This window comes from Anabrus simplex, chromosome 6, assembly GCF_040414725.1.
Source record: "Anabrus simplex isolate iqAnaSimp1 chromosome 6, ASM4041472v1, whole genome shotgun sequence".
Lineage (NCBI taxonomy): Eukaryota > Metazoa > Arthropoda > Insecta > Orthoptera > Tettigoniidae > Anabrus > Anabrus simplex.
The window spans coordinates 33,253,461-33,279,039 of NC_090270.1; positions in this window are offsets into that span (position 1 = coordinate 33,253,461).

The following is a 25,579-nucleotide window of genomic DNA, read 5'->3' on the forward strand; positions in this document are numbered from 1 at the left end:
GTTTTTGTCTTTAGTAAGATGGAGTGATCCATATGGATCTTCGGTCACATTTTTTTTCTAGCAATTCTACTGAAACGCATCCCTCTGAGTTGTGACTAGGATCTAACATTCTGAAATTGGTAGTCTCGTCTCTCAGTTCCCAAATACCTTATGAGGATTCGAACTCAAATCCCTTATGCCTTATGATCCAAGTACGGTATTAGTATCTGGGATCATTTATTTTAAAATACGCTGACAATTTACGAAGCCTTTAATTTGCGCAGGATACATTTTTGAGACTCTAGAAAACTAACTAGGCGGTGGGATAAAACTTCCAGTCGGTGGAACACATTTAGTAGTATAGGCAAAAACTTAAAACACCCATTGAAAATTAAAATACATTTTTCATTTTAGTTGAATATTGTTCTTAAATTTAGCGCTTCTATATTAACAATTTGTGCATCATAAATTACTTGCGGGTATACGGAAAGCCTTTCCTAATTGCAGGCAATAGAAATTCAGACTAAACTAGTCGTGCAATAAATCAAAACTCATGTTGGTGATGACGATTTCTTTGGCATTTCTATTATTGGCTTTCGGACGTGTTCGACCATATCGCCAGTCTCAATTAATTTTTTGACGCACGGTATTGATTTTCATTGAATTTCATAATGTTTTTACTGCGATATGTTGTATCGATTTGTAAACCGTATTTGTTAGGACATGACGTAATTAAATATTTAATATGAACTCGATTGCCTGGTCCCTGAGTCAAAATAATTAATTAGACGTGGCTGAAATCCCCAGCCATATCGGGAATCGAATTCAGAAGCATCGAAAGCGAAGACCACTAATGCTGAAAATTCAGCCTAGGACGATGATACCAATGAATAGAAAAGGGGCAGATCTACTGTCACTTTTGATTCTGTAATGATATCCGAAATCTGGCAGAAACATGGAAAAAGAATTTGAACAGTTTGCGTTATGCCAATATTGTTCTCGCAAATAATATATGCATTTGTCATATGTTTAAAACTTGTTTTAAAGTGCAAGATTGATCCGAAATATATTTTGTTACATGTGGGATAAAAACTTCCACACTACTCACAATTTAAATTTTAAAATCTCTACTTTACATCACAGTATCATAACTTGATATCGAAATTCGATTAATATATACATCATAAATTATACTGTGAATGTTCAATTATTTTTATATTCTCTTGCATATTTCGTTCAATTTCTGTACAAATACCACGATGAGTAAATCAACATTCAAAGCGTAAATAAGAACAGATTTAAATTATAATCCAACATCTGATAACTTTATCTCCAGTATTAGAAGACACACTGGGTATACAATAAAATAATTTTTAATAGAAATTTTTCATCGTCAAAGTTGCTAATAAATGATGAAGTTAAACTGAAAAGTGAAACTAAAGAAGTTTACTACAGTTACATCTACAGTCCTGAAGATTTGAATAAGAAACAAAAATGGCTGGATATGAAGGCCCTACCTTTTCGAGCCGAGTGAGCCGCCAAGGGTTGAATATTTTCGGGACTCTGCCCACTTGTTTGCTCCACACGTGGCAGGCTGTATTCTTCGCCAACATCCTCCTCGCCGCCACGACCGTTCTCCGTTCCTATCTCCATGTCAGTCATTTTGTTCTCTTCCTTCTCTTCTATAGAGCTTGATGGACAGATATACTAGATCACTGCTTTGTCTTTAAACTATATTTCTTAATATATCAGTATCTTATCTTTTTTAACCAGTTATAACAAATTTATTTCTTTGGCGTATATTTCTCTTCTATAAATATTAATATCGCACGCGATACAATATCAACACTGATTTTAGAACATCCACTTCAAATATAATTTAAAATATTCAGTAGAAACATTGAACGTGGTACATAGACTGACAACAATTTCAACATATAAGCGAATACTTCTGTATCATTTAATTTTCTATCTGAGTATTAGAAGTGCGTTAATTGACAATAGAATAGTGAATTAGTTACAAATTATATGTTCATCTCATACAAATATATATATCAGTGAATTTGGTTTCCTCTCGCTATAAATTTACCGATGCTTCCCGGGTTTTTCTTTCAAAATGTCCTTTATGTGTTTAAAACACACCGGGTACTTTTTCTTTAAGGTAGTATTATTTTATTGAGTTTCTGTTATGTAGTCCCGTTTTATTCCGGCACACACGAACACGCCCGGTGTTTGGAGGTTGTCAGGATAGACACACACGGGAAAAGCGCCTGGGGTTAGCGATGTGGTGTCACACTTCCGCCTCGCGTCCGCGTATCTTCTCAACTGGAGCTGAGCCACCTACGGCGAGCGTACGGACAGATGGACGGACGTCGCACGCTCCTCTCCGTCTCTCCCACTACGCCGCCAGCCCCGCCCCACACACTGTGTGCAGCAAGCGCCACCGTGCCATCTCTCGGTCCAAACGTGAACCAATAACTCACGCCAATTTCCGAAAGCTTCACCTCGGACAGGTCACTTTAAAAAAAAAAGTGATGATCTTCTCCCATTATCCAGTACCGTAAGAGGATTAGCAATCCTAACTCGGCCAGCTAACTACCTCAAGCATTTAGCTGCTCGCGTACAAGGTTCCGGGTAGCGCGATCGAATCCAAGAGCAGTCGATTGATGCTTGAAAATACATTAATAACAGAGACACGTCCGGCTCCATGGCTAAATGGTTAGCGTGCTGGCCTTTGGTTCAGAAGTTTCCGGAGTCGATTTCCGGCCCGGTCGGGGATTTTAAACTTCATTGGTTAATTCTGATGGTTCATAGGTACATCATAGGTAGGGCCCCATCCTTACAGACGCGCAGGTCGCTCATACGGCGTCAGCTCGAACGACCTGCACCAGGCCACTTCGGTGGCCACACCCAATTATTATTATTATTATTATTATTATTATTATTATTATTATTATTATTATTATTATTATTATTATTATTATTATTATTAGAGACAAGTGTATTGGTTTTGTTGTTTTAAGAGATCACCAGAAATAATGACACATTATATGACTCATTGCCAACGGCCGTAGCCGAGTTGAAACACCGGATCCCGTGAGATCTCCGAAGTTAAGCAACATTGGGCGTGGTCAGGAGTTGGATGGGTTGCCACGCGCTGTTGGTGGGGGTAAGGGAATGGAGAAGCGGAAAGGAACTGGCCACCCTACCGCACATAAACTACGGCTCAGGAACACCTCTGCGGAGGTTCGGACCTGCCTTCGGGCAGAATAACCCTTACCTACCTCTATGATTCATTAATAATAATTGTTCCGGGGACTTCTGTGGATTGCAGAGGTGAATGAAGGTGCCGGGATGAATGGGTCTAACTACGATGAAAAGAATTAAATTTAAAACTTAAACTGAAGGTTATATTTTCAAAAATTTCAAACTTAACAATTTTTACAGATGAAAAACATCCAAGATACAGAATCTTAACACTTTGGGCTTTAAGCCCCTAACTTTACATTAGCTGAATTACTAGCTCAAATTTACCAAAGAGCACAAATTTATACAAGGGCAGAAATCTCCTAATTCAAAGAGCACTTGCTCCTAAAATTACAACATCTAGCCTTCAAGAGGCATACAGTAATCTTACTTTGAAAAACAGCTAACAGACTCTCAGTTTCTCAAGCCTACTCAAGGCAACATTGCATGAAAATCTGATAATCTCTGGCCTTACGAGGCACTATTTACACATAGAAATCTTATTACACGGAGGTATCTAGTACCCAACCTACAGGGCCTTAGTGAAAAAGAACAGGTTAAATAAATGGCCCGAGTACAATTTGAATGGAGTCGAAGACTGAGCTCCAAAAAAAAACCGTTAAAACCTATAGGGCGCTTGGCCGACGAAATAGGGGCTATTCCCAAACTACTGAGGTTGCTCGCATGGAAATAAATTTAATATATTGCAGAAACGAAAGATTACAAAAACGTGGCTCCTCAGACCAAAATGAAGGGGAGCTCGAGAGGGTACTTCACTCTCTATCCCCGATTTACAGTTAAGATTTTATGCAGTTTTTACATTAGCCGGCATAAAGTTACATTTTTAGAAAGGTAGGTTCAATGGTTAATGATTCGGACCTTTCCCTCGGGTTAAGCTGCGGAGCTAGCAAGAAATAAAGATGTTATGTGGCCATTACCTTGTAGAAGTTCTAGCAGCTGAAGAAGAGGCCGCCCGCCTCCTGCTTGACACACACACTTGGTAAGATGACGATCAATTGGCCAAGAGACATGAAAATCCGCAGTTTATAAACCCTCAGGGAAAGTTCGAGACCATTCAAGATTAAACTACTGTAGCCACACCCTCTCACTTTTATTGGCCACTATCAAAGTTACACTCAAAATCGAAGAAGAAGAAGAAGAAGAAGAAGAAGAAGAAGAAGAAGAAGACAGTGATTGGTAGAAAATTAATTACAGAAATTAGGGATTGGCTAGATTCAAAACCGGTGGAAATAAAAGGGAAATATTGCCAACCCAAAAATAAATGAGCATCAAACAAAAAAATTATGAATACAAAACTTCTTTGAATTATAAGTTCTTATACCACCCACCAGGGTGCATGATCATAGTTCCTTGGTAGCTTCATCTATGAGAGAATGTACAAACTTCTTGATGAATGGAAAACAAAACAAGTAGAAATTCACACAGTTCAGGAAACTTCACAATAACAAAATTATATCAGATTTTAGTGGTGACATCTTCAGAGTAAAGTTCTAAGCAGGTATAGTTTCAGTTTCACCGGGCGAGTTGGCCGTGCGCGTAGAGGCGCGCGGCTGTGAGCTTGCATCCGGGAGATAGTAGGTTCGAATCCCACTATCGGCAGCCCTGAAGATGGTTTTCCGTGGTTTCCCATTTTCACACCAGGAAAATGCTGGGGCTGTACCTTAATTAAGGCCACGGCCGCTTCCTTCCAACTCCTAGGCCTTTCCTATCCCATCGTCGCCATAAGACCTATCTGTGTCGGTGCGACGTAAAACCCCTAGCAAAAAAAAAAAAGTTTCAGTTTCACTGTTTTGCCAATAGAGGAGTTGTTTAGGCGCTGAATATGAATGCGCGGCGTTGGGGCGTACCTCACGGTAGAATAATAATAATAATAATAGTACTCACTCACTCACTCCGTAAGCTTATGAGGGACGTGAAGTTCCCGTGCCGATCTCACAATCCTCTTCCATCTTTTTCGATCTTGATCCCGCTTTTCCCAAGTTATCAGATTGGAGGATCCGGCATACCTTGTTGATCTCCTCCTTCCAGGTGCTTCGAGGTCTTCCTGAAGGTCTTTTCCTATTAAGAGATACCTTGTATAGACCTAATGGTGCTCTGTTATCCTGCATCCTCAGTACATGTCCAGCCCAGAGCAGTCTGCTGGACTCTATCACACCCATTATAGTGCGTTGAGAGAGGGTATAAATCTCACAAATAGATCTTTTCTGCCAGCTTTGAGAGATAGGGTCGTACCATGGACCAAATATTTTTCTATAATCTTTATTCTCAAAGACTTGCAACTCCTTCTGCTCTTCTTGGTAATACTCCATGTCTATGAACCATACAGAAGAACTGCTCGAATGATTGTATTGTAGATAATCATTTTTGCATTCCTTGTTAAAAATTTAGAGCCTAATATAGGACTCATAGAGTCAAATGCCTTATTTGCATTCTTAATTCTAGCTTGGTGTTCCTATTGCCTTCGATTTTGCACATCGATTAATACACCAAGGAATTTAAACTCATCTACTCTTTTAAATATATATTTTCCAATCTTCAAAGGCAATCTGTCAACCTCCTCATTATTCGGTCTCTGTACAACCATGTAATGTCTTTTTATCATTTACCCGTAAGCCAATTTTTGCTGCCATTTCCCCTAGTTCCACAAATAACTGCCGAATTTCTAATTCATAGCGGCCAATAAGAACAATATCATCCGCATGTGTAAGGATTTCTTGATATGATATGATGGCTCTGGTATTTGTTCTTCTGGTGGGGAACTAGATGCTTTACCAATACAGGTATCTGGATTAGCACAATTCAGCTAGGAATCGAAATATTGCTCACAGTAACTTAATACTTTTTCCTGATCAGCAATTACATTTCCAGACTTATCTCTCATAATACTCGATCTTGGTTGAAATCCTTTTTTAATTGTGTGACAGTTCCATACATCTTGCGAATGTTCCTGTTTCTGTAAACATCTTGTATTGATTCCATTTAATGTCTCAGGTAGACTTTGTTCTTTCTACGAATTAATTTACTACATTCTTTCTGTTTTCCTCTGTATAGTTCCTCAACATCTACATTCTTATTAGACTCCAGCCACTTATTAAGCCATACTGCCACTTCATTAACTGCATCTTGACATACCTCATCGAAGCATTTCTTTTTCTTACTAGTATCTTTTGGTATCACTTCCAGTGCTAATAATAATAATAATAATAATAATAATAATAATAATAATAATAATTCGACATTACAATACTGTGATCAAACCTGAAATACTATACGCGAGTGAAACACTGGATCTCCACAGGAAAACAGTACTCGAAGACATCCTGAAAGAGGAACGTAAAATCATCAAAACTCACTGTCGAAGGATATAGACTGCAATTTCATACAAAAACCAAGGAGCTCTCAAACCTTGCGGCCGACATCAGAAAAAGACGCCTGAAATTTTACGGACACATAAAACGCCTCCCAGAAAACAGACTGACAAGAATCTTACTTGAGGCAACAGAAAACATCGAAACAAATAGGTGGACAACGGAAATCCGCCAAGACCTGAAAAAATCAGGAATCAAAGTGGCCGACATCGCTGAGCGAACCTGCTACAGAACGAAAATCAACAAGTGGGAGTTAGAGTCAGAGAGAAACCACAAGAAGAAGACAGGAGCACAGTGGACAGAAGAACGAAGAACCACGATGAGAGAAAAATTGAAGGCTGCCTGGCAAAGAGGGAAATGCACAACTTCTAAGTGAGCTTTGCGTGATCAGTTCTCTGGTCTTTTTTCGCATCTAATAATAATAATAATAATAATTGTCCATGCCGCTAATTCAAACTTTGCGCCAGTTGAAACTCCCCTACTGGAGGAAGTCTGAACTTTATCTACTGCGTAAATTTTCAAGTTTCTCAGAAGATGTCACTACTTGTAAATTTTGAAGTTTCTGAACTGGGTCGTTTTCGATGTATTTTTGTTTTGCCTGTACTAAGAAGTGTGGACATTCTCTTCCAGATGGCACTACTGAAGAAATACAATTATGCACCCTAGTGTGAAGTGAAAGAACTATGTTTTTGAAGAAATTTTGTGTTTATAAGTTTGTTCTTTGTTAAATTTCTTTCAGTTATTGTTTATGTTGGCAATATTAACCCCTTCCTTCCGCCCGGTTTGAATTTAGCCAATCCCGAATTTCTTTAATTAATTTATGACCAATCAGGTGTATCTTCTTCAACTTGGATATGTTGCTTAACCCTAGCCAATAAATTCTTGTGGGAGGGTGTTCTAATTCCTGAAACGCCTCGAACTTTCCGCGAGAGTATATAAACTGCTGATTTTCGGGTCTCCGTGCCACTTCAGTAACATCTTTCAGTGTGTAAAGTACGTAGCAGGGGGCGGGAAGCGCCTCTTTCTTCGGGCAGCAGTTCAACCACAAGGTAATGGCCGTTTAATAAATTATTTTCTTGTCAGCTCAGCAGTTTCACTCTCGGGGCAGGTCCGAAGCCTTTCCACCATGTAACTTTTCCCCTAAAATGTAAAGACACTTAGTATCTATTCTATCTTTTAAACTACAGATTGGGATAGAGAGTGCTTAACCCTCTCGAGCTCCCACTCATATTGCATTGAGGTGAACTTATTTTTCACAACCGTTTCTTCCTTAACGTAATGTAAATTGTTTCCTTCTAAAAGTCACCTCTTTAGTATGGGATTAGCCCTTGCAGTAACGGCCTAGTGCCAAGTAGGTTTTATATAAAGTGTGTTAAGAGTGCAAGAACGCCTCCTCTCAAATTGGTATTGTCGAGGCCATGTAATATTTCTGTTTCTTCACTTAATAGGCCTCAGTAGGTTGGGTATCTTTTTACCCCTGTGTCTATGGCCTTGGAGGACAGCTTGAAAGTTGAGTTTGGTGTGGCCTTTGATAGGCTTAAACTTTGAGAGTTAATCGCTCTTTTGAAATTGATTTTGGGTGCCTCGAGGAGGCTTTACCTTGTAATTGGGAGCAAGTGCTTCTGAACATGATTGGGGTCTTCTGCCCCTTTGTCGAATCTTGTTTTTTTGGGTAAAGTTGGGCTAATTGCTCAAGAATTGTGAGTCCGGGGCTCGAAGCCCAAATCCTGTGAATACTGTAATTGTACATTTGTTACCTTGCTACTCTCTACCTGCCATTCTTGTTATTTCTTGATTTTGCTCAGAAAATATAACCTTGTTAAATTTTATCTTAACTTTAATTTTGTATTCTGAGACCTGTTCACCCCCGCACCTTCTTTCACCTCTGCTGTTCCACAGATACCTCGGAACAATAATAATAATAATAATAATAATAATAATAATAATAATAATAATAATAATAATAATAATAATAATAATAATAATAGCTCCATATGAACACTGTAGGAAGATTTAAAATTTCACCGAGAGTTTTAGCACGCAATCCAGTGATTAGAAATTGTATGCCACCACCACTAACCAGGGTGTCATACTTGAAGACTTTGTGCCTTAATGATCACGGCTACCAGGTGGACTAAAATAATGGTAACAAATTATATGTGCAGAAGGCGTCACCGTACCAAATCCTAGTCGAAATTCTAGCCATGTGCTGGCAGATCAATTTTCGAAAGTAAAGACCACGGCCTTTACCGTCCTTGAACCGTCGATAACCTTCTCTGTGTTAAGAAGTTTGGAAGTTGTCAAGAAAGACACACATGAGGAAAGCCCCTAGGGTTAGTGATGTGGTGTCACCCTTCCGCCTCGCGTCCACGTATTTTCCCATCTTTTCATTTGGAAAACATTTTTATATTTTATTTTTGTTGTTTATGAAGATGCACTCCGTAAAATGAATGGTTTCTTTTTTTCGTGAGGATAACCATAAATAACTCAGGAATATTTATAGTTGTCAAAGCGCAAACAATATGGTTTTATAAAAAATGATCACCACATTTATTGCTTTTAAAATAATTCAAGAATGAATGAAAATTGTCCTCTATAGAGTAATTGTAGAGGTTAAGTGTAAGAACCATCACAGCAAGCATTACCTTCATCCACCAGCACTTCCCTATATATCTGAAATTTCAGCTCAGGTTACGACTCGCTCGTAAACAAGATCTTCTGTACACGCTACCGACCCACACCTTACTGTCTGGCGATCTCCGTGCCACGTCATCAACTCTACATCATTTGTGTCCAGAAAACTCCAGTATATTTTTCACTAACTTCGCCATTCTCGAATTTTTCTTTTGATTTTATAAACAGCACCGCTCCCCACTCTCTACAATCACCAACTTAATGCAGTCTCTGTTCGTTATGACTATTTATTTATTGATTTATTTATTTCTACTTTCTCCGTTATGCTCATTCAAAGAGCGCGGTTGAACTTGTTCGTTGGCCTGATGGTTTTCGCCTTCTTTTCCACCCAAAATCTCTTAATGAATGCACTGTCTTGAGTCCTCCGTTCAGTGGACCACTTCCTACCAGTTTTCTTTTTAGATTTCTCCAGGAATTTGTGCTTGGCTACTATTGTGCTAAAAGCTCCACGATCTTCCATGGTATCGCCCATAATGTTCATTTCTTGGAGGTCGGCCTTAGTTCCTTCTAGCCAGTTTATTTTGAACTTCTTTGAGTTGATTTCTTTAAATAATCCTTCTGGTGAGTCTCTTGCTGTCCATTCTATAGATATGGCCATGGAATTCCGGCGTCTCTTGCGTACGGCATCAGGAACCTGTCAGGTAATGAGTAGACGTCCGCTTTTCCCCTCTTAATCCATATTTCATTTTCTCTCGCGGGACCATAAATTTTCTGGGGAGTTTTCTTTTCTTGTTTTTCAATTTCTATAATTTTACAACGACCTGCACGGGATATTTATTTATTTATTTATTTATTTATTTATTTATTTATTTATTTATTTATTTATTTACTTATTTATTTATTTATTTATTTATTTATTTATTTATTTATTTATTTATTTATTTATCTTAGCTTAAGGGGAAACCAAGACGTTTGACCATCCAAAAATGCGATTTTTCAATTTATTTTTTGTTTCATTTAAAATTGAACTTTTCTCTTTATAACAGTGCAAAGTGTTTGTTAAAATCTCCAATATTTCCGTAGTTATGACCAAAAACGTGAAGCCCTGTCATCCAAGCAAGCCCTTTATTGCTCGTTTAGCGTAACTTTTGTTTTTCAGAACCGTTTCCCTGATAACTCTGAAGGTCTTTAAGATATTAACATGACATTTTTCATGCATGTATATTTCATAGAGGAGAAGAAGATGTACTAGAATTGCATGGTTAATTTTTAAAAAATCATATGAAAATTAAGGAAAAATTGACTACGTGAAAATATTTTTTCTATTTTTAAAAATTTAATAAATGATGTTTGTTCGTGGCGCCTACCTCTAGTGATCTTTTGCCACTATTTGAAAATAACATCATGAAAAAAAAATATTTATACTTGATGTACTTCACTGATTCTGGTTCATATTGTAGCTAAAACACTCCTAATCATTATTAAAATAATCATAGAAAAATATTCATGTGTTTGGAAATTATCAGGGAAACGGTTAAATAGTGGCTATGATACACGCACATTTTGAATAATTAATTATATATAATGTCATAGATTTATATGATTTATAAAGAGTGTTGCCAACTTATATTTTCAAGATCCGCTAAATACCACTAAAAATCCGCTAAAATTCCGCCAAGAAATCCGATCTCAAATAATGGGCAATAATAATAATAATAATAATAATAATAATAATAATAATAATAATAATAATGATAACAATCTGAGGTAAGTTCTCGGCCCCCGAAAAACAGAAGATGGATATAGACCGAGGTCACGCAAAGTGACAGAAAAGCTTTCCAACATTGCAGCAGACATCCGCAAAAGACGTCTGGAATTTTATGGGCACGTCCGCAGACTGCCGGCACGTAGACTGACACACAAGATTCTCACCTACACAGAACATCTAAATAATGTTGTATGGGTACTGGAAGTGAAGAAGGATCGGGAAAAGGCCCAGATGAACTCAAATGGCACCGCGGACAGAAACCTCTATAGGAAAAAAATTAATGGATGGAAAGTGCAACCAGAGAACGAAGTGAAAAAGAAGCCTGGAGAAAAGTGGAAAGAAGAACGAAAAAAGATCCACGGAGAAAAGGATGAGAGCTGTTTGGCAACTCAGAAAACAGAATCTTTAGAGCTTTGCTTGATCCATTGGGTCCATACGTACATAATAATAATAATAATAATAATAATAATAATAATAATAATAATAATAATAATAATAATAATAATAATAATAATAATAATAATAATAATAATAATCGTAAATGTCTGTACTCACCTGATCTGTGAGTTCCACTGGGATTAACCCCCTGCCTGCGAGCCGGCGAGCTAAAACTTGAAGGCGTTTTACTGCCGGGTAAACTAGGTGAATCTCCTACCTCAAAGGCTACACACAGAACAGGCCAGTTCATTAAACGGTCTTCCTTCATACCATAAATATAAATGCTACTCTCTCACAGTTTCATTATCTGTCGTCATTCGTCAACTAAGAGATAAGTACCCTTTCCCCTCGCATTACAAATTTATGACACCATGATCTCTAACATCAAATCCAAATAACATGTTTTCCTCATGTGACTGCTAGCTCTTGACAAGAAATACGGAATAGCTCAGAGACAGGCTGGAGTACAATTTTTTTAAAGTAAAAAGGATAAAATGCGAAATTCCGCTATAATAAATCTAGAATTCCGCCAAAAAATCCGCTGTCCGCTAAATGGTATATTTCTCCGCCGACAGTCTTCTAATTCCGCCAAATTTAGCGGAAAATCCGCTAAGTTGGCAACACTGTTTATAAATATGTAGGCATATTATTAAGTCTTTGTCACACAAAGTTTCCTTTTAGCATTCGTTCCCATTGCTACGGAAAAAATGTTAAACACACCCCATCTTGATGATAAAGATGTTGATGCCCGTAGGGAACCTGAAATATATGTTCCGAATTTTTATGTTTAAAGTTGTAGGTCCCCACTTAATAAGAATTATGTTATAGCCTTTACGTCCCACTAACTACTTTTAAGGTTTTGGAGACGCCGAGGTGCCGAAATTTAGTCCATCAGGAGTTCTTTTACGTGCCAGTGAATCTGCCGATACGCGGCTAGCGTAATTGAGCACCTTCAGGAACCACCGGACTGAGCCATGGTCGAACCTGCCAAGTTGGGGTTAGAAGGCCAGGCCTCAAACCGTCTGAGCCACTCAGCCTGGCAGGTCTTAGTTTAGAAATATTACAAAATACCACCCAAGGCTTCAGAAGGTCGAAGGACTAAAATTCTTCATGGTGTAGACTTAATCCGGTGCTGCTTAGAACTGTGGCTGATAACTGCAACTTCCGTATGGCGAGCAGCGTCAGCAGCCGCAACAAAATGTTGCAAACGGTAAGGAGAGAAAAAAAGCGATTTTAGGGATTGTGGTTTGAACCCCCAGACTGGAACATAGTAGTAAACATTAGTAGCTATCGTTCACGTTAGAAACAATATCAGTGTTGATATGAAGTGGTTACAATTCTTCTTTCCTGCCGAGTTCTTTCAATTTTAGTATTTAATAATAATGTTATTTGCTTTACGTCCCACTAACTACTCCTTCGGTCTTCGGAGACGCCGAGGTGCCGGGATTTAGTCCCGAGGGAGTTCTTTTACGTGCCAATAAATCTACTGACACGAGGCTGACGTATTTGAGCACCTTCAAATACCACCGGACTGAGCCAGGATCGAACCTGCCACGTTGGGGCCAGAAGGCCAGCGCCTTAACCGTCTGAGCCACTCAGCCCGGCAATTTTAGTAGTTAGGATCTTTTAGTAATCGTCCACTATTTTTAAATCTGTCTATAAGTGCGGCCAGTATCCAGTATTCGGGAGATAGTGGGTTCGAACCCCACTCTCGGCAGTCCTGAAGATGGTTTCCCATTTACACACCAGGCAAATGCCGGGACTGAACCTTAATTAAGGCCACAGCCGCTTCTTTTTCACTCCTAGTGCTTTCCTATCCCATCGTCGCCGTGAGACTTATCTGTGTCGTTGCGACGTACAAAAAAGTCTGACTACGAAGGGGTACCCAAAAATTCCCGGAATAACATTGTCGTGGGTGAAGCTTGTGTAGTACGCATTTCTGCCGCTAGGCGTGCATAGCGCAACTCATTGCCTGTCCAATGACGCCTGTGTTGTCCACCTGGCTTGTTCTCTTCATGTGCAGTGGTTGTTTTTGCTAGCGTTGTTTTGTTCTTCTTCCGTTATTTATGATGGCAAGCTTAAGTGAACAACGTGAAGCTGTGAAATTTGGAAGTTTTGAGAAGATTGCGCAACAGTGTTCGTCAAAAAAGACCCGATTTTTGGCAAACAGGAGACTGGTTCTTCCATCACGACATACAGCCATCTCTGTTGGACAGTTTTTGGCTAAAAAATAGCATGGTTCCGCTGCCGCACGCACCTTACTCGCCTGACATGATTCCGTGCGAGTTTTTCTTATTTCCTCACATGAAGGGGGCATGAAAGGACACCGATTTTACAACATTGAAGAGGTCAAGAAGAAAACAAGGGAGGAGCTGTCAGCAATATCTAAAGATGACTACAAAAAATGTTTCGAACAGTGGAAGCACCGGTGGGAGAAATATATTACTTGCAATGGAGAGTATGTTGAAGGAGATACGGTTATTTTGTAAAAAATTGACAATATATAGCTTTTAAAAATAATTCACGTTTTCTTGGTACCCCCTCCTATTTCTAGCTTGAAGCCCGGATGGTTGAAGACAAGTTTGTAAAAATGGGAATTATCTTTTCATACTTACACGGTACGAATTCTTTGTAGTTTATTACTGTTTGCTGAACACTACTCTTACTGATTAATTTAGGGCAACAAAACCGCGAATTCAATTTAAAGAAACAGCGGGGTGCTAAGAGATTTTCTGTGCCTTAAAATGATTTTCTTTATTGGTAATATAGTTATTTTAATTCACTTTTATGAAGTCTTTCCTAAAATCTTGCTCCGGGTTTCTTCCTTGTACATACACACCTACTGTAACCAAATTTCTTTCTGTCCGGTCCACGGATCCTTCTAAGAATTCTGGCCCGCTTCCACTCATCGGATGTCTTTCCTTTATTATGAAATAAAAATGGTTATATGTGAGGAACGTCTATTTAAAAGGTGCAATTTCGTCCACATGCGTTACAGTAGTTGAATATTACCGAATTCCACGAGCAATCCAGACCAGCAAGATTTAATTTTTTTAAACTTTCTACCAAACCCGATTATGGGTACGTTTGTTGCGCTTTTCCTACAACATTCTTAAGGTGAAAATAGCAATGGCACATATTATTTATTTTAATTTGTTTAGCCAACAAAGGACTACTTTAGTCAGTTTTATGGAGGTTTTCCTTCTTTTTGTCTACCCAATACTATTTCACCGTCCGGCTCCATGGCTAAATAACGTACTGGCCCTTTGTCAGAGGGGTCCCGGATTTGATTCCCGGAAGGGTTGGGAATTTTAACCACCATTGGTTAATTTCGCTGGCACGGGGCTGGCTGGCTGTGTCGTCTTCATCATCATTTGATCCTCATCAAGACGCGCACCAAATCAACAAACCAGACCAGCAACTTGTCCTCGGACACTCCCGGCACTAAAGCCATTTCATTTCATTTCACTGTTTCATCCTTTCTGAACGTAATTTTCTTTCTGATTCTTCATATGCTCATATATATGAACTAAATAATCAAAATATGGAGTGAAATATTGACTAATTTTAACGCAGGAGGTGAAAAATAATGTAAATATAATATTGTATCAAATTTCAATACTCATGTAAACAGTACAGTTAAAGGTTTATTGCTTAAACATGATAGGCACAACAAATAAGAATTTTATTTCTTCTTTTTCGCTATTTGCTTTACGTCGCACCGACACAGATAGGTCTTACGACGACGATGGGAGAGGAAAGGTCTAGGAATTGGAAGGAAGCGGCCGTGGCCTTAATTAAGGTACAGCCCCGGCATTTACCAGGTGTGAAAATGGGAAACCACGGAAAACCATCTTCAGGGCTGGCGACGTTGGGGCTCGAACCCACTATCTCCCGTTTACTTTATACTGCCCGCACTTAACAAATAAGAATTAAAGTCACAGAAGAAGAGTTTAACCTTTTCATATGTATCACAGTGGTTGAGTGAGAAGGCCAAAGCCAAAAGGAAAGAAGAAATAGGAAGAGAACAGAATTTTTTTCCATATTTCTTACAAGTACCAGAATACAGCTTGGAATTACTGATGCTAGTAAACTAAATTTTAAGTTGCGTATGGTAGTCCGCCTCCGTACCACAACGGTTAGTATTATTAGCTACCGCCCTCGGGAGCCCGGATTCGATTCCCGTTACTGCCAGAAATTTAAGAATGGCAGGAGGTCTGGTATGTGGTTGAAATACTACATGCAGCACACTTCCATTGGGGGTGTTCCTGAAAAGAGCTGCACCCCCTCGGGATGAGGACACGAGTTTACTTACTCTGCTTTACCCCATCTATTCAGCTGCCGGCCCCGTAGTGTAGGGGTAGTGTGCCTGCCTCTCACCCGCAGGCTCCGGGTTCGATTCCCGGCCAGGTCAGGGATTTGTACCTAGACCTGAGGGCTGGTTCGAGGTCCACTCTGCCTACATGATTAGAATTGAGGAGCTATCTGGCGGTGAGATAGCGGCCCCGGTCTAGAAAGCCAAGAATAACGGTCGAAAGGATTCGTCGTGCTGACCACACGACACCTCGTAATCTGCAGGTCTTCGGACTGAGCAGCGGTCGCTTGGTAGGCCAACGTCCTTCAAGGGGGGAGGGGTTTAACTCAGTTGTGTTCTAGAGAAAATTGTTAGAATTTGGAATGTAAAGAATAAAGAACTTTGGGAAGAAAAACAAATTGGCTAGAATTTGCAGACGATTTTTCTGTAATGTCAGAAAACCTAACAAGTGCAACAACACAAATCAATCTCTTGAGTTTTAAGTTTTAAATCAGTCGAATATCCTAATTCGCAACTATATGACAAAAATTATATTTAGGTGTTGAACAAACAAATGCGTTTTTATATAGCAATCAATGTAGGCCTAGTATCGATGTCACAATTTATAACAAAATACATTATTCTTATTTGTTTCATATTTCATGCTGCTTACCCATATCTCTGGATCATCATTATCTCGCACCACCACAGCTGTTGGCTCATAGTATCGACGTTGTATTACAGATAGCAGCACTATGCATGGTCGGTGTTTATCTCTTCCTCGCTATCTCTCTCCTTTGTATGATTTTCTTGACTCATTTTTCAAATATTTTAATATTGTAGAACTACTTTTGTTTGCTCTATGACACATATAAATGTTTATTAGCTATTTATGTAGTTTTCCTCACACACATGCACACAAAATACTCGGACTAAAGTGCTACGCATATCTGCACATATAACAAAAATGGCATTTAGAGAATTATATTTAGCACGACGATACAGCTGAATAATTATTGAATGGCTGATGTTGTATTTTTTCAATCATTATGTACCTCAAACAGACACGCCGAATGAGTTGGCTGTGCGGTTAGGGTCGCGTAGCTATGGAGCTTGCATTCCTGAGGTGGAGGGTTCTAATTCCACCGATGCGTCGGCAGCCCTGAAGATTATTTTCAGTGGCTTCCCATTTTCGCTACCTTCCCAGTCGTAGCCCTTTCCCACGCTTCCGTCGCCGAAAACCTTCGATGATTCGCTGCGATGTTAAACAAGTAGGAAAGAAAGTACAAGTATATATATTTCCCATAAAATGCTGTTGCTTACGTAGGAAGTTAAAGGTCAAGAAGTATGTTTCTTTTATATGCTGGTGTCCTCCTTCTGACTCATCCTTACACCTGAGGAATCGTGATCCTCTGACTTCGTTACATCTCCTTACTATGTCTCTCCATTATGTCTTCTACTTCTCTGCTATAGGTCTGTAAAGGTATAATGGTGAAGCATTTCATGTGGTTCAACCATCTAATTACTGTTCTACCTCTGCCCCTCTTCTCATTCACCTTTCCATGAACATAAGTTTCCCAAGACTAGTTCCATTTCGAGCAATGGCATGTCAAAAGTATTATAGAATGAAACGTCGGCAAACTGTTGATAGCCTGTGCTCCATATCTAGTTCATTTAAAATGAAGATGTTAGTTCTGCTGGATATCCACATAATACGGACCATTCGCAGCCAGCACTACATTTCAAAGGCATCTAAATCTGATAAATTAACACCGCACAAAAACTATTGAATATCAGTGTTGCTGTACGTTATTTTGTGTGTGTTTCATTATCGGTTTATCAGACCCCATCTTCGAGCAATTGCTATACGCCCATTTATTTCTGCCTCACAGCTGCCCTGACTAGGAAATGATGATCCAAAGCGGATGAATTTATTAACGACGTCAGTTTGTGGTGGCAAATGTTGGAGTGTATTAGCCCTATTGACAATCATTAGTTTTGTATTTTCCCATGTTAATCTCAAGTCCAAAATGATCACTTTTAGTAGTGATCATGTCCGGCTCTTTGGCTGAATGGTCAGCGCAGTGCTCTTCGGTTCAGAGGGCCTCGGGTTCGATTCTTGGCCGGGTCGGAGAATTTAACCTGAAATGGTTAATTCCTTTGGCTCGGGGACTGGGTGTTTGTACTGTCCCCAAAATTCCTGCAATACACATACCACAATAACACGCGCTTACCTACACATGGAAGATGCCGCCCACCGTCATCGGACGGTCTGCCTTACAAGGGCTGCACCCGGCTAGAAATAGCCACACGAAATTGAATTAAATTATAGTAGTGATCATCTAGATCATCTGAGAAGTTTAATAGCATCCTTGGCTAGTACAGTCGTATTGTCAGCATGTCCTATCAACACGCTCCCTTGAAAGTTCCCCAAAGCTCGTCTTATAATACAGTATATTCACCATAGGCATTGAATAGTCTTGGCGACAAAACACACCTTGTCATACGCCATTTATAGTGAAGGACTTTTGTTTATTATTTAATACCCTGGAGCTTCTGTGGCTCAGGCTGCAGCGCGTCGGCCTCTCACCACTGGGTTCCGTGGTTCAAATCCCGGTCATTCCATGTGAGATTTATTCCGGACAAAGTGGAGGTGGGACAGCTTTTACTCCGGGTACTCCGGCTTTCCCGGTCATCTTTCTCCAATATCTTTTCGTTTCATCGGTCAATCATTAATCATTGCCCGAGAGGAGTGTGACAGGCTTCGGCAGTCGGCGTAATTCCTATCCTAGCCTTTAGATTGGGGATCCATCCATTCCATTCCTTACCTGTCGAACAACTGGAAACAGGCTGTGGATTTTCATTTTTCACCCAGTGATTCCACTTTTGACAGAAGTTGTACTATCGTCCTGAAGGTGAGCGATTTTAATTCAAATGCTGAGAGCGTTTTATTCAAGTGCTAGGATATTTTTCTTCATCCGAAGTTTATGTTAAAATTTCAAAGGATTAGTGGGTAATTTGCTCGCTAAAAGCGTCCATTAAGATGCTTGATCCACTGCAAAATAACCATCCAACGCAGTCCTTTCAAAGACGTGCATGTTGTAAGATCCACGCATGAAAATTTATCTCACTTCAAAATGGTCATTTTATAGCGGCCATGGTATTCAGTCCTTTTAATGGTGTCCACATTATAAGCCCCGTGCGTGAAAAATGTTCACACTTCTAAATAATTTTATATCTTCTTGCTTTAAAAATATCCGTAAGTTCTAATTAATGTCTTCATGGTGTGTGTAGCAGTTACAATCCTAGTGGGATATTGTAATAACATAAACAAAATTCCCTGTAACAGTACAGAGTTTAATTTCGAAATATGCAATATGGCAGAAATACTGCACTCGCAGAAAGGTAAGCCAGTGCTACATTATAACAACTATTGTTATAATTTCCACTCCCGAGTCGGAGTTAAATACATTAATGCTGTGAAAGGAGAAGAATCAGACAGGGTGTAACAATATAGCGCGGCCGAACTTCGGCGTTGCCTACGCTATAATAGAAGGCCTGGACAAGCCGACACATTTCTGGGCGAACAAAGTAGTTCAGGCAATGGCCGTTGAATCGCGTTTATGTTCTGTTGTTCTCATGTTCTGTCCACCGCCGTCTCAATCTCTATATACTGCCTGCTCTATGCCGCGAGAATTGCGTTTACAGCGACATTGCAGATGGCAGCACTTACCGCACCCAGAGCACATGTTGGTTAAATGAGAGTTGGTCCGTAACACCAATATAAAATGAAAAATAATCCTTAACATGTTACTAATTGAGAAGATAATGCACATACAGAAACTAACATTTCACATTTAAGCTTGGTTTAAGATATAGAAACGTAAAATATATAAAATCTTACCAGTGACAGTAGATATATTAGGATCATCCCATGCTTCATAGTACATACCAATTTCAGAATTTTTTCGACACGTGTAACGGAGCACCTTTTCCGTACTTTTCTTACTGTTATTTACCAGCAGTGGACGCAAAAAAAAAGTTTCTGTCGCTATTTCGCTGACCGTTTGTTCATGAGCAGTTTTCAGGATACGTTTTATAGCACATAATGCAGTGCGTGCGTTCGTCATGTCATTAAATCCACCACCCAATCTCACTGAATTAAATAGAGCTTCTATTGCGTCTCCAGAAAATCATCTAGTGAGAACATAAAATAACCGATAATTTAACAGATAAGACACACATTCCACTATAGATTTCACAGTTAGCGAGACAGCATCTGCCGTCTCATTAGACAGACACTTCAGTTTTTCACGTTCTGATTTCAACCGAATTATGTTAACGTACTCGATGAAATCATCATTCAACCATTGTAAGTATTTTATCTGCTGGTGAATAGAAATGCACACAATCTGGATCGTTTTGCTGAAAGGCATTACAGCAATCATTTCTAGACTACAAGGGATAGATCGGAGACTTTTAAGCCTTTAACGAGGGAGTAGGCAGCAGGACTAGAGAACTTCTTTGAAAGTCAGATTACAAGAAAACACAACTGTTAATTCGCGAGAGTAGCAGATTTAACAATATCTGTGCCACATACACGTTCAACATTGACCACGCAAACGAACTTGTCACTGGTTCGGTTTTAAAGGAGCCGTACCTAATTAACCATTTAATCAGCGATCACTGTTACACTCCTCTCAATTGGTCTGATAGTTTTACATTCAGCTCAAAGCCTTTCCTTCACTAATTGGGAAATCCCGACAAACACAATCAACATTTTCCATTTAGGCTACCTGTCCAGAGTACTTTGTGACGGAGCTGACACTAGACCAGGAGTCCTGCCATATTCGTAAAAGTTTAGGATACTATTCCCCACGCCACATAGTACCGCGTGATTTGTTCAGATTGCCCAGATTTTGTCTTGGGAAAATTATGGTTTTGATTTTAATAAACGGTCGTTTTTTCCATTAAATTTACCTGCTTCCTTTACTTTATTCAAACGATCAATTTCTGGGTTGTATTCGAATTGTCTCTGTAGTCTTTTAATTTCATTGTGGATAGTCATCAGCTGTTATCGCAGTCTCAGAATTCTTGATCGGAGCCTTATCACTGCTGTCATTCTTACTCGTTGGAATATTGACTTGGATTGATACATCGCTGTTCAAATGAATTTCGTACTCGTCATCCAATATATTTTCTGCGGTTGAAGAGCTTGTTTCATCACAGATTTCTTCCGAAGAAATATCTTGTCGCTGTCTGGTCTTTCGTGGAGCTATTTTTCTGGCTTGAAGGTTATGAAGATAATTTGAAGACCGACTAGGCACGCTCTTTGGCTTCAATATATTTTTCTTTTAGCTTTATCTTTTATCTCCATCTCTAACATTCAGGCTACAAACACGGGAATAATCGGATGGAATCCATTGATCACCTTTGGTTGATCCTTGCCTTGATATAGCGTTAAGCCAATTTTCCCAAAGTTCTTTACTTGGGGGGATAACAGGAATCTTCGCGCCTGAAGAATGTGGATTTCCTGCTTTGATATGCAGAGAGGAACACAACAATTAATCATTTTAAAACCAGAGACACACACACAAATGATCGATGCAAACGCATTGGAACACAATAACGTGGGTACGGAGATAAGTTGGGTGCGTTAGCTGGAGCCCCTAGCGGAGGTTCGTGACACCAAGAGCTCACGCCGAGAAGCATGTTAACCGCATAGCATAGATCAGGCAGTATATAGAGATTGAGACGGCGGTGGTTCTGTCTATATCATTATATTGAAGATTCATACAATAACGCGGAATAATACATTTTTATTATCATTATTATGCCCAGTGTGAATCAGATATAAATATATAAAACAATTTAGAACACCCTGCACTTCATAGATTTCTTTCATTTTGCACTTGTTTATCACACAAGAATAAAGAATAGGGAAATAGACATAAATAGAAGTACTCACCCGAGTTTCCTCTATTTCTATAATTTCAACACTTTTCTGCTCAGAGGCTTGCTCTTGAATTTGTTTAATAAATCACAGTCATTAGTGACTTTCTTGGCATTATTATCAAGAACAGGCTTGAAAAATTTTGTAAGTACAACGTATGTGATGTGTGCTTGATCACAGTCGCGGCATTGAAACGTCTCTTTAAACTTTGGAGCGGTAAGGAATTTCAGCTTTCGGACAAGGTTATATTTTCCGAGATATTCTAACGCCCGCGTTATAAATATTAATACATTTTTAAGAAGAAGACGAATTTACGTCGGCACTTTGTCCGGGAGCAGAATTCCCCTCACAGTACTTACACTGTAATCTCATTCGACAAAGTGCAAGCTACATATTCTGGAGTTATCATTAGGAGACCAAAGAGATCCTTTTCTGCTGCCCTGTCGAGAAATAGCAAGCCTCCATTTCTCCCGTAAACTCGGATCATTAGGAAAAAGATGAAAATTTATATTTTTGTATATTTCTTCGCTGTGTCAGATGTGCGGTTAGGCACGCAACAATAAACCATCTTAACATACAAAATGGAAAGAGACACTTGACGGTAATTGGTTCCAGGGGCTCTGAAATTTGGAGAGTGGGTTGGCGACCACGGGGCCCTTAGCTGAGTCCTGGCATTTCTTCCACTTACTTGTGCCAGGCTCCTCACTTTCATCTATCCTATCCGACCTTCCTTGGTCAACTCTTGTTCTTTGCCGACCCCGACGCTATTAGGTTCCCGCGGGCTAGGGAGTCTTTCATTTTCACGTCCTTCATGGCCCTTGTCTTCCTTTGGACGATACTTTCATTTTTCGAGTGTCGGGTCCCTTCCAGTTTTTCTCTCTGATTAGAGGATGTATGCCTAGTTGAACTTCCTCTTAAAACAATAATCACCACCACCACCTTGACGGTAATTTGGAAGCACATAATTAAACAAATGTTAAATGCATCTCTGCAACCATCCATATATTGCAAATCGTGAGACCAGATAAATTAAAAAAGGACAAAACTCTTCATATTCCATGTTAGATAAGACCTTACGTTATAAAATGAAGTTTAATATGTTATTTATTCTCATAAAACATGTTGTAGTAACACACGTAATCATAGAATTCGCGCCAAACAACAGAACATAAACGCGAACCTAGTGGTGGAAAAAAGGAAAAATATTACTCCGCTTTTAAATCAAGAAATTGGCTTTCTGTCCAGGCCTTCTAGTATCTAGTAGGCTTTGACTTAGGTCACATTCCTCACACGTAGAATAAGAAAATATAAGGCGTGATCAAAATGTTTGCGTTTGAGGGCGTTGCTGCAGCGGACATGTAGGCAATGGGCGCACATTTTAAAAATGGAAAACAAATTTTAAACTGAAAAATGTAATCAAAACTGAAAATCCATGTAATGTCAAATTGATCGTTTTGAAACAATCAATAAAACACTTGGCCAAGAGACCGAAGCCCCCACCCAGCTCCTTCACCGATTTAACCCTCCCCTCCTACCATTTCCTAACTCCGTCAATCTCCAAACTCGCAAAATCTCCTGGCCAGAGATAAGGGGAATGAAGATCTTTCCTAGCTCCTAGGCAAAGGGATTAGTGTGGCAGTCGTGTCGTGCCGAGGTGCATGCGTTAAATGCGTCCACGTGAACTCTGGCGACGTTCTTACCAGATGCGTCCAAACAGGACCAACGAGCTGTTATTATTTTCTTGGCTGCCGAAGGACAAACACCAGTGGACATCCATCGGAGAATGAAGACTGTGTATGGAGCAGCATGCCTGTCGAAAACCACAGTTGTGGAAAGGTGCACCAAGTACCGTGTGGGTCACGTTTCGACTCAAGACGCCAGTCGATCTGGGAGACCAGCCTCAACCATTATGGACAACAACTCAATTGGGAGACCGTCGAGTACCCTCTCTATAGTCCTGATCTCTCCCCATGCGATTATCACGCGTTCCTTTCCTTCAAAAAGGCATTGAAGGGTCGACGTTTCCTGTCGGACGAGGATGTGCAGCAGGCGGTTACGGACTTCTTCAAGGATCAGGACACGGTGTTTCACCACACGGTGATCTTCAACCTGATGGGATGAATGCCTCAATGCTCACGGCCATTTTGCCTGATTGGCATCTCGATTCAGGACTGTACGGCCGTCGAACGTAAACTTTTTGATCGCCCCTATACGTTATATGGTTATGGGTCCAGAAACGCTTTCTTTTCATGTTAGAATTCATTTTGTACAACTCTACACAGTGTTACGAATAAAACTCCATATGTTTTAATGCTCTAATTTATTTCATGATGAACCAATAAATGCACACCCACACATATACCCACACAATTCTAATTAACCATGAATGGCCATGCTCACTAATTGCTGTCTATTTACAAGTGTCTATCTTCCTCATTCCACACCAGGTGGTCCGGCCCGTTGCTATACCTGGGACGCTAATCCTTACTTTCACCTTCCCTAAGGTCTAGTCACCTCATACAGCAGTTGTATGTAGACCACTGGATCTGAACACAGGGCTACGGGCCACTCGACAAACAATGACTGTTCATTGGTTCCACTCCACAAACAGTCCAGTAACGCACACAGTCACATGCAATGTACAACTAAACAACTCAACAGTATTCAACAGGAGGACGATACTCACAACAGCGTACATCAACACAGCTCCATTTACCCTTACACTCACGATAGCGGCTTCCCACAGAAGTACACGAACACACAGTACAATCTTCCGTTCCGTCGACTCCAGCCCACCCACAGACTGGTCTCTCCGTTACCACAACCACAACTCGCTCCCAGCGGCCTTGTATTTATACTTCGTTGTTGGGCCACTAGAACATTCAGGCTTCGGCTGGACATGTAACTTACCTGTCGTATCTTCCAGAAATCGTGTGGAGAAACTAGATGAAGGGAACACTAGAGAAAGGGCCGTGGCATATCCTTGGGCGGGCTGGGAAGTTCCCCGAGCTGGCTTAGTCATCCCCTTTCAGCTAATACCGAAGGGACTGCGTCAAGGATGACGGTCGCTTGAGCACGTAACAACAGTACATTAATCATGGGAAACACAAAGGAACAGAACACAACATACCTCGTGCAACTTTTTCCTCACATGAAATGTACAAAATGTCAAATATATTTGCGTCCCAGCGTGGGCGGAATGTTGTTATACAGGGGTTCATTAACACGCTAGAAATCAACAATACTGACAGCCTCAGTTGTCATTCACCTCAGTCTGGATCCAACCCGGTACCTCGAGAGCAGAAAACAACGATTAACCGATTGTACTGCTGACATCGACACGAATTGTAATGACGGTGGAAATGTGTCTAGATATCTACTGAAATAGATTTCTCACCTTTTTGAAACCACATACAAAAGTAAAGGAAATGTCACATCATTTGCTTCAGTTGGTTTACAAATAAGTTCATCCAAATTGTATGTAACGTTCAGTCAGAACTAATTCGCAGTTGTGAACTCGACGTAAGGTTCCAAAAAATTTAGATTACCAATTGATACGTATGTTTAGAAACCGTTCTTTCACTCGAATTGTTTAGCTAACTGATACAGTCGTTTGTGGACGGTTATATATATCTATATATATATTTGCTGGTTGTTTTACGTCGCATCGACACAGATAGATCTTATGGCGACGATGGGACAGGGAAGGGCTAGGAGTGGGAAGGAAGCAGCCGTGGCCTTACTTAAGGTACAGCCCCAGCATTTGCCTGGTGTGAAAATGGGAAACCACGGGAAACCATCTTCAGGGCTGCCGACAGTGGGGTTCGAACCTACTATCTCCCGAATACTGGATACTGGCCGGGACGGTTATATAGATA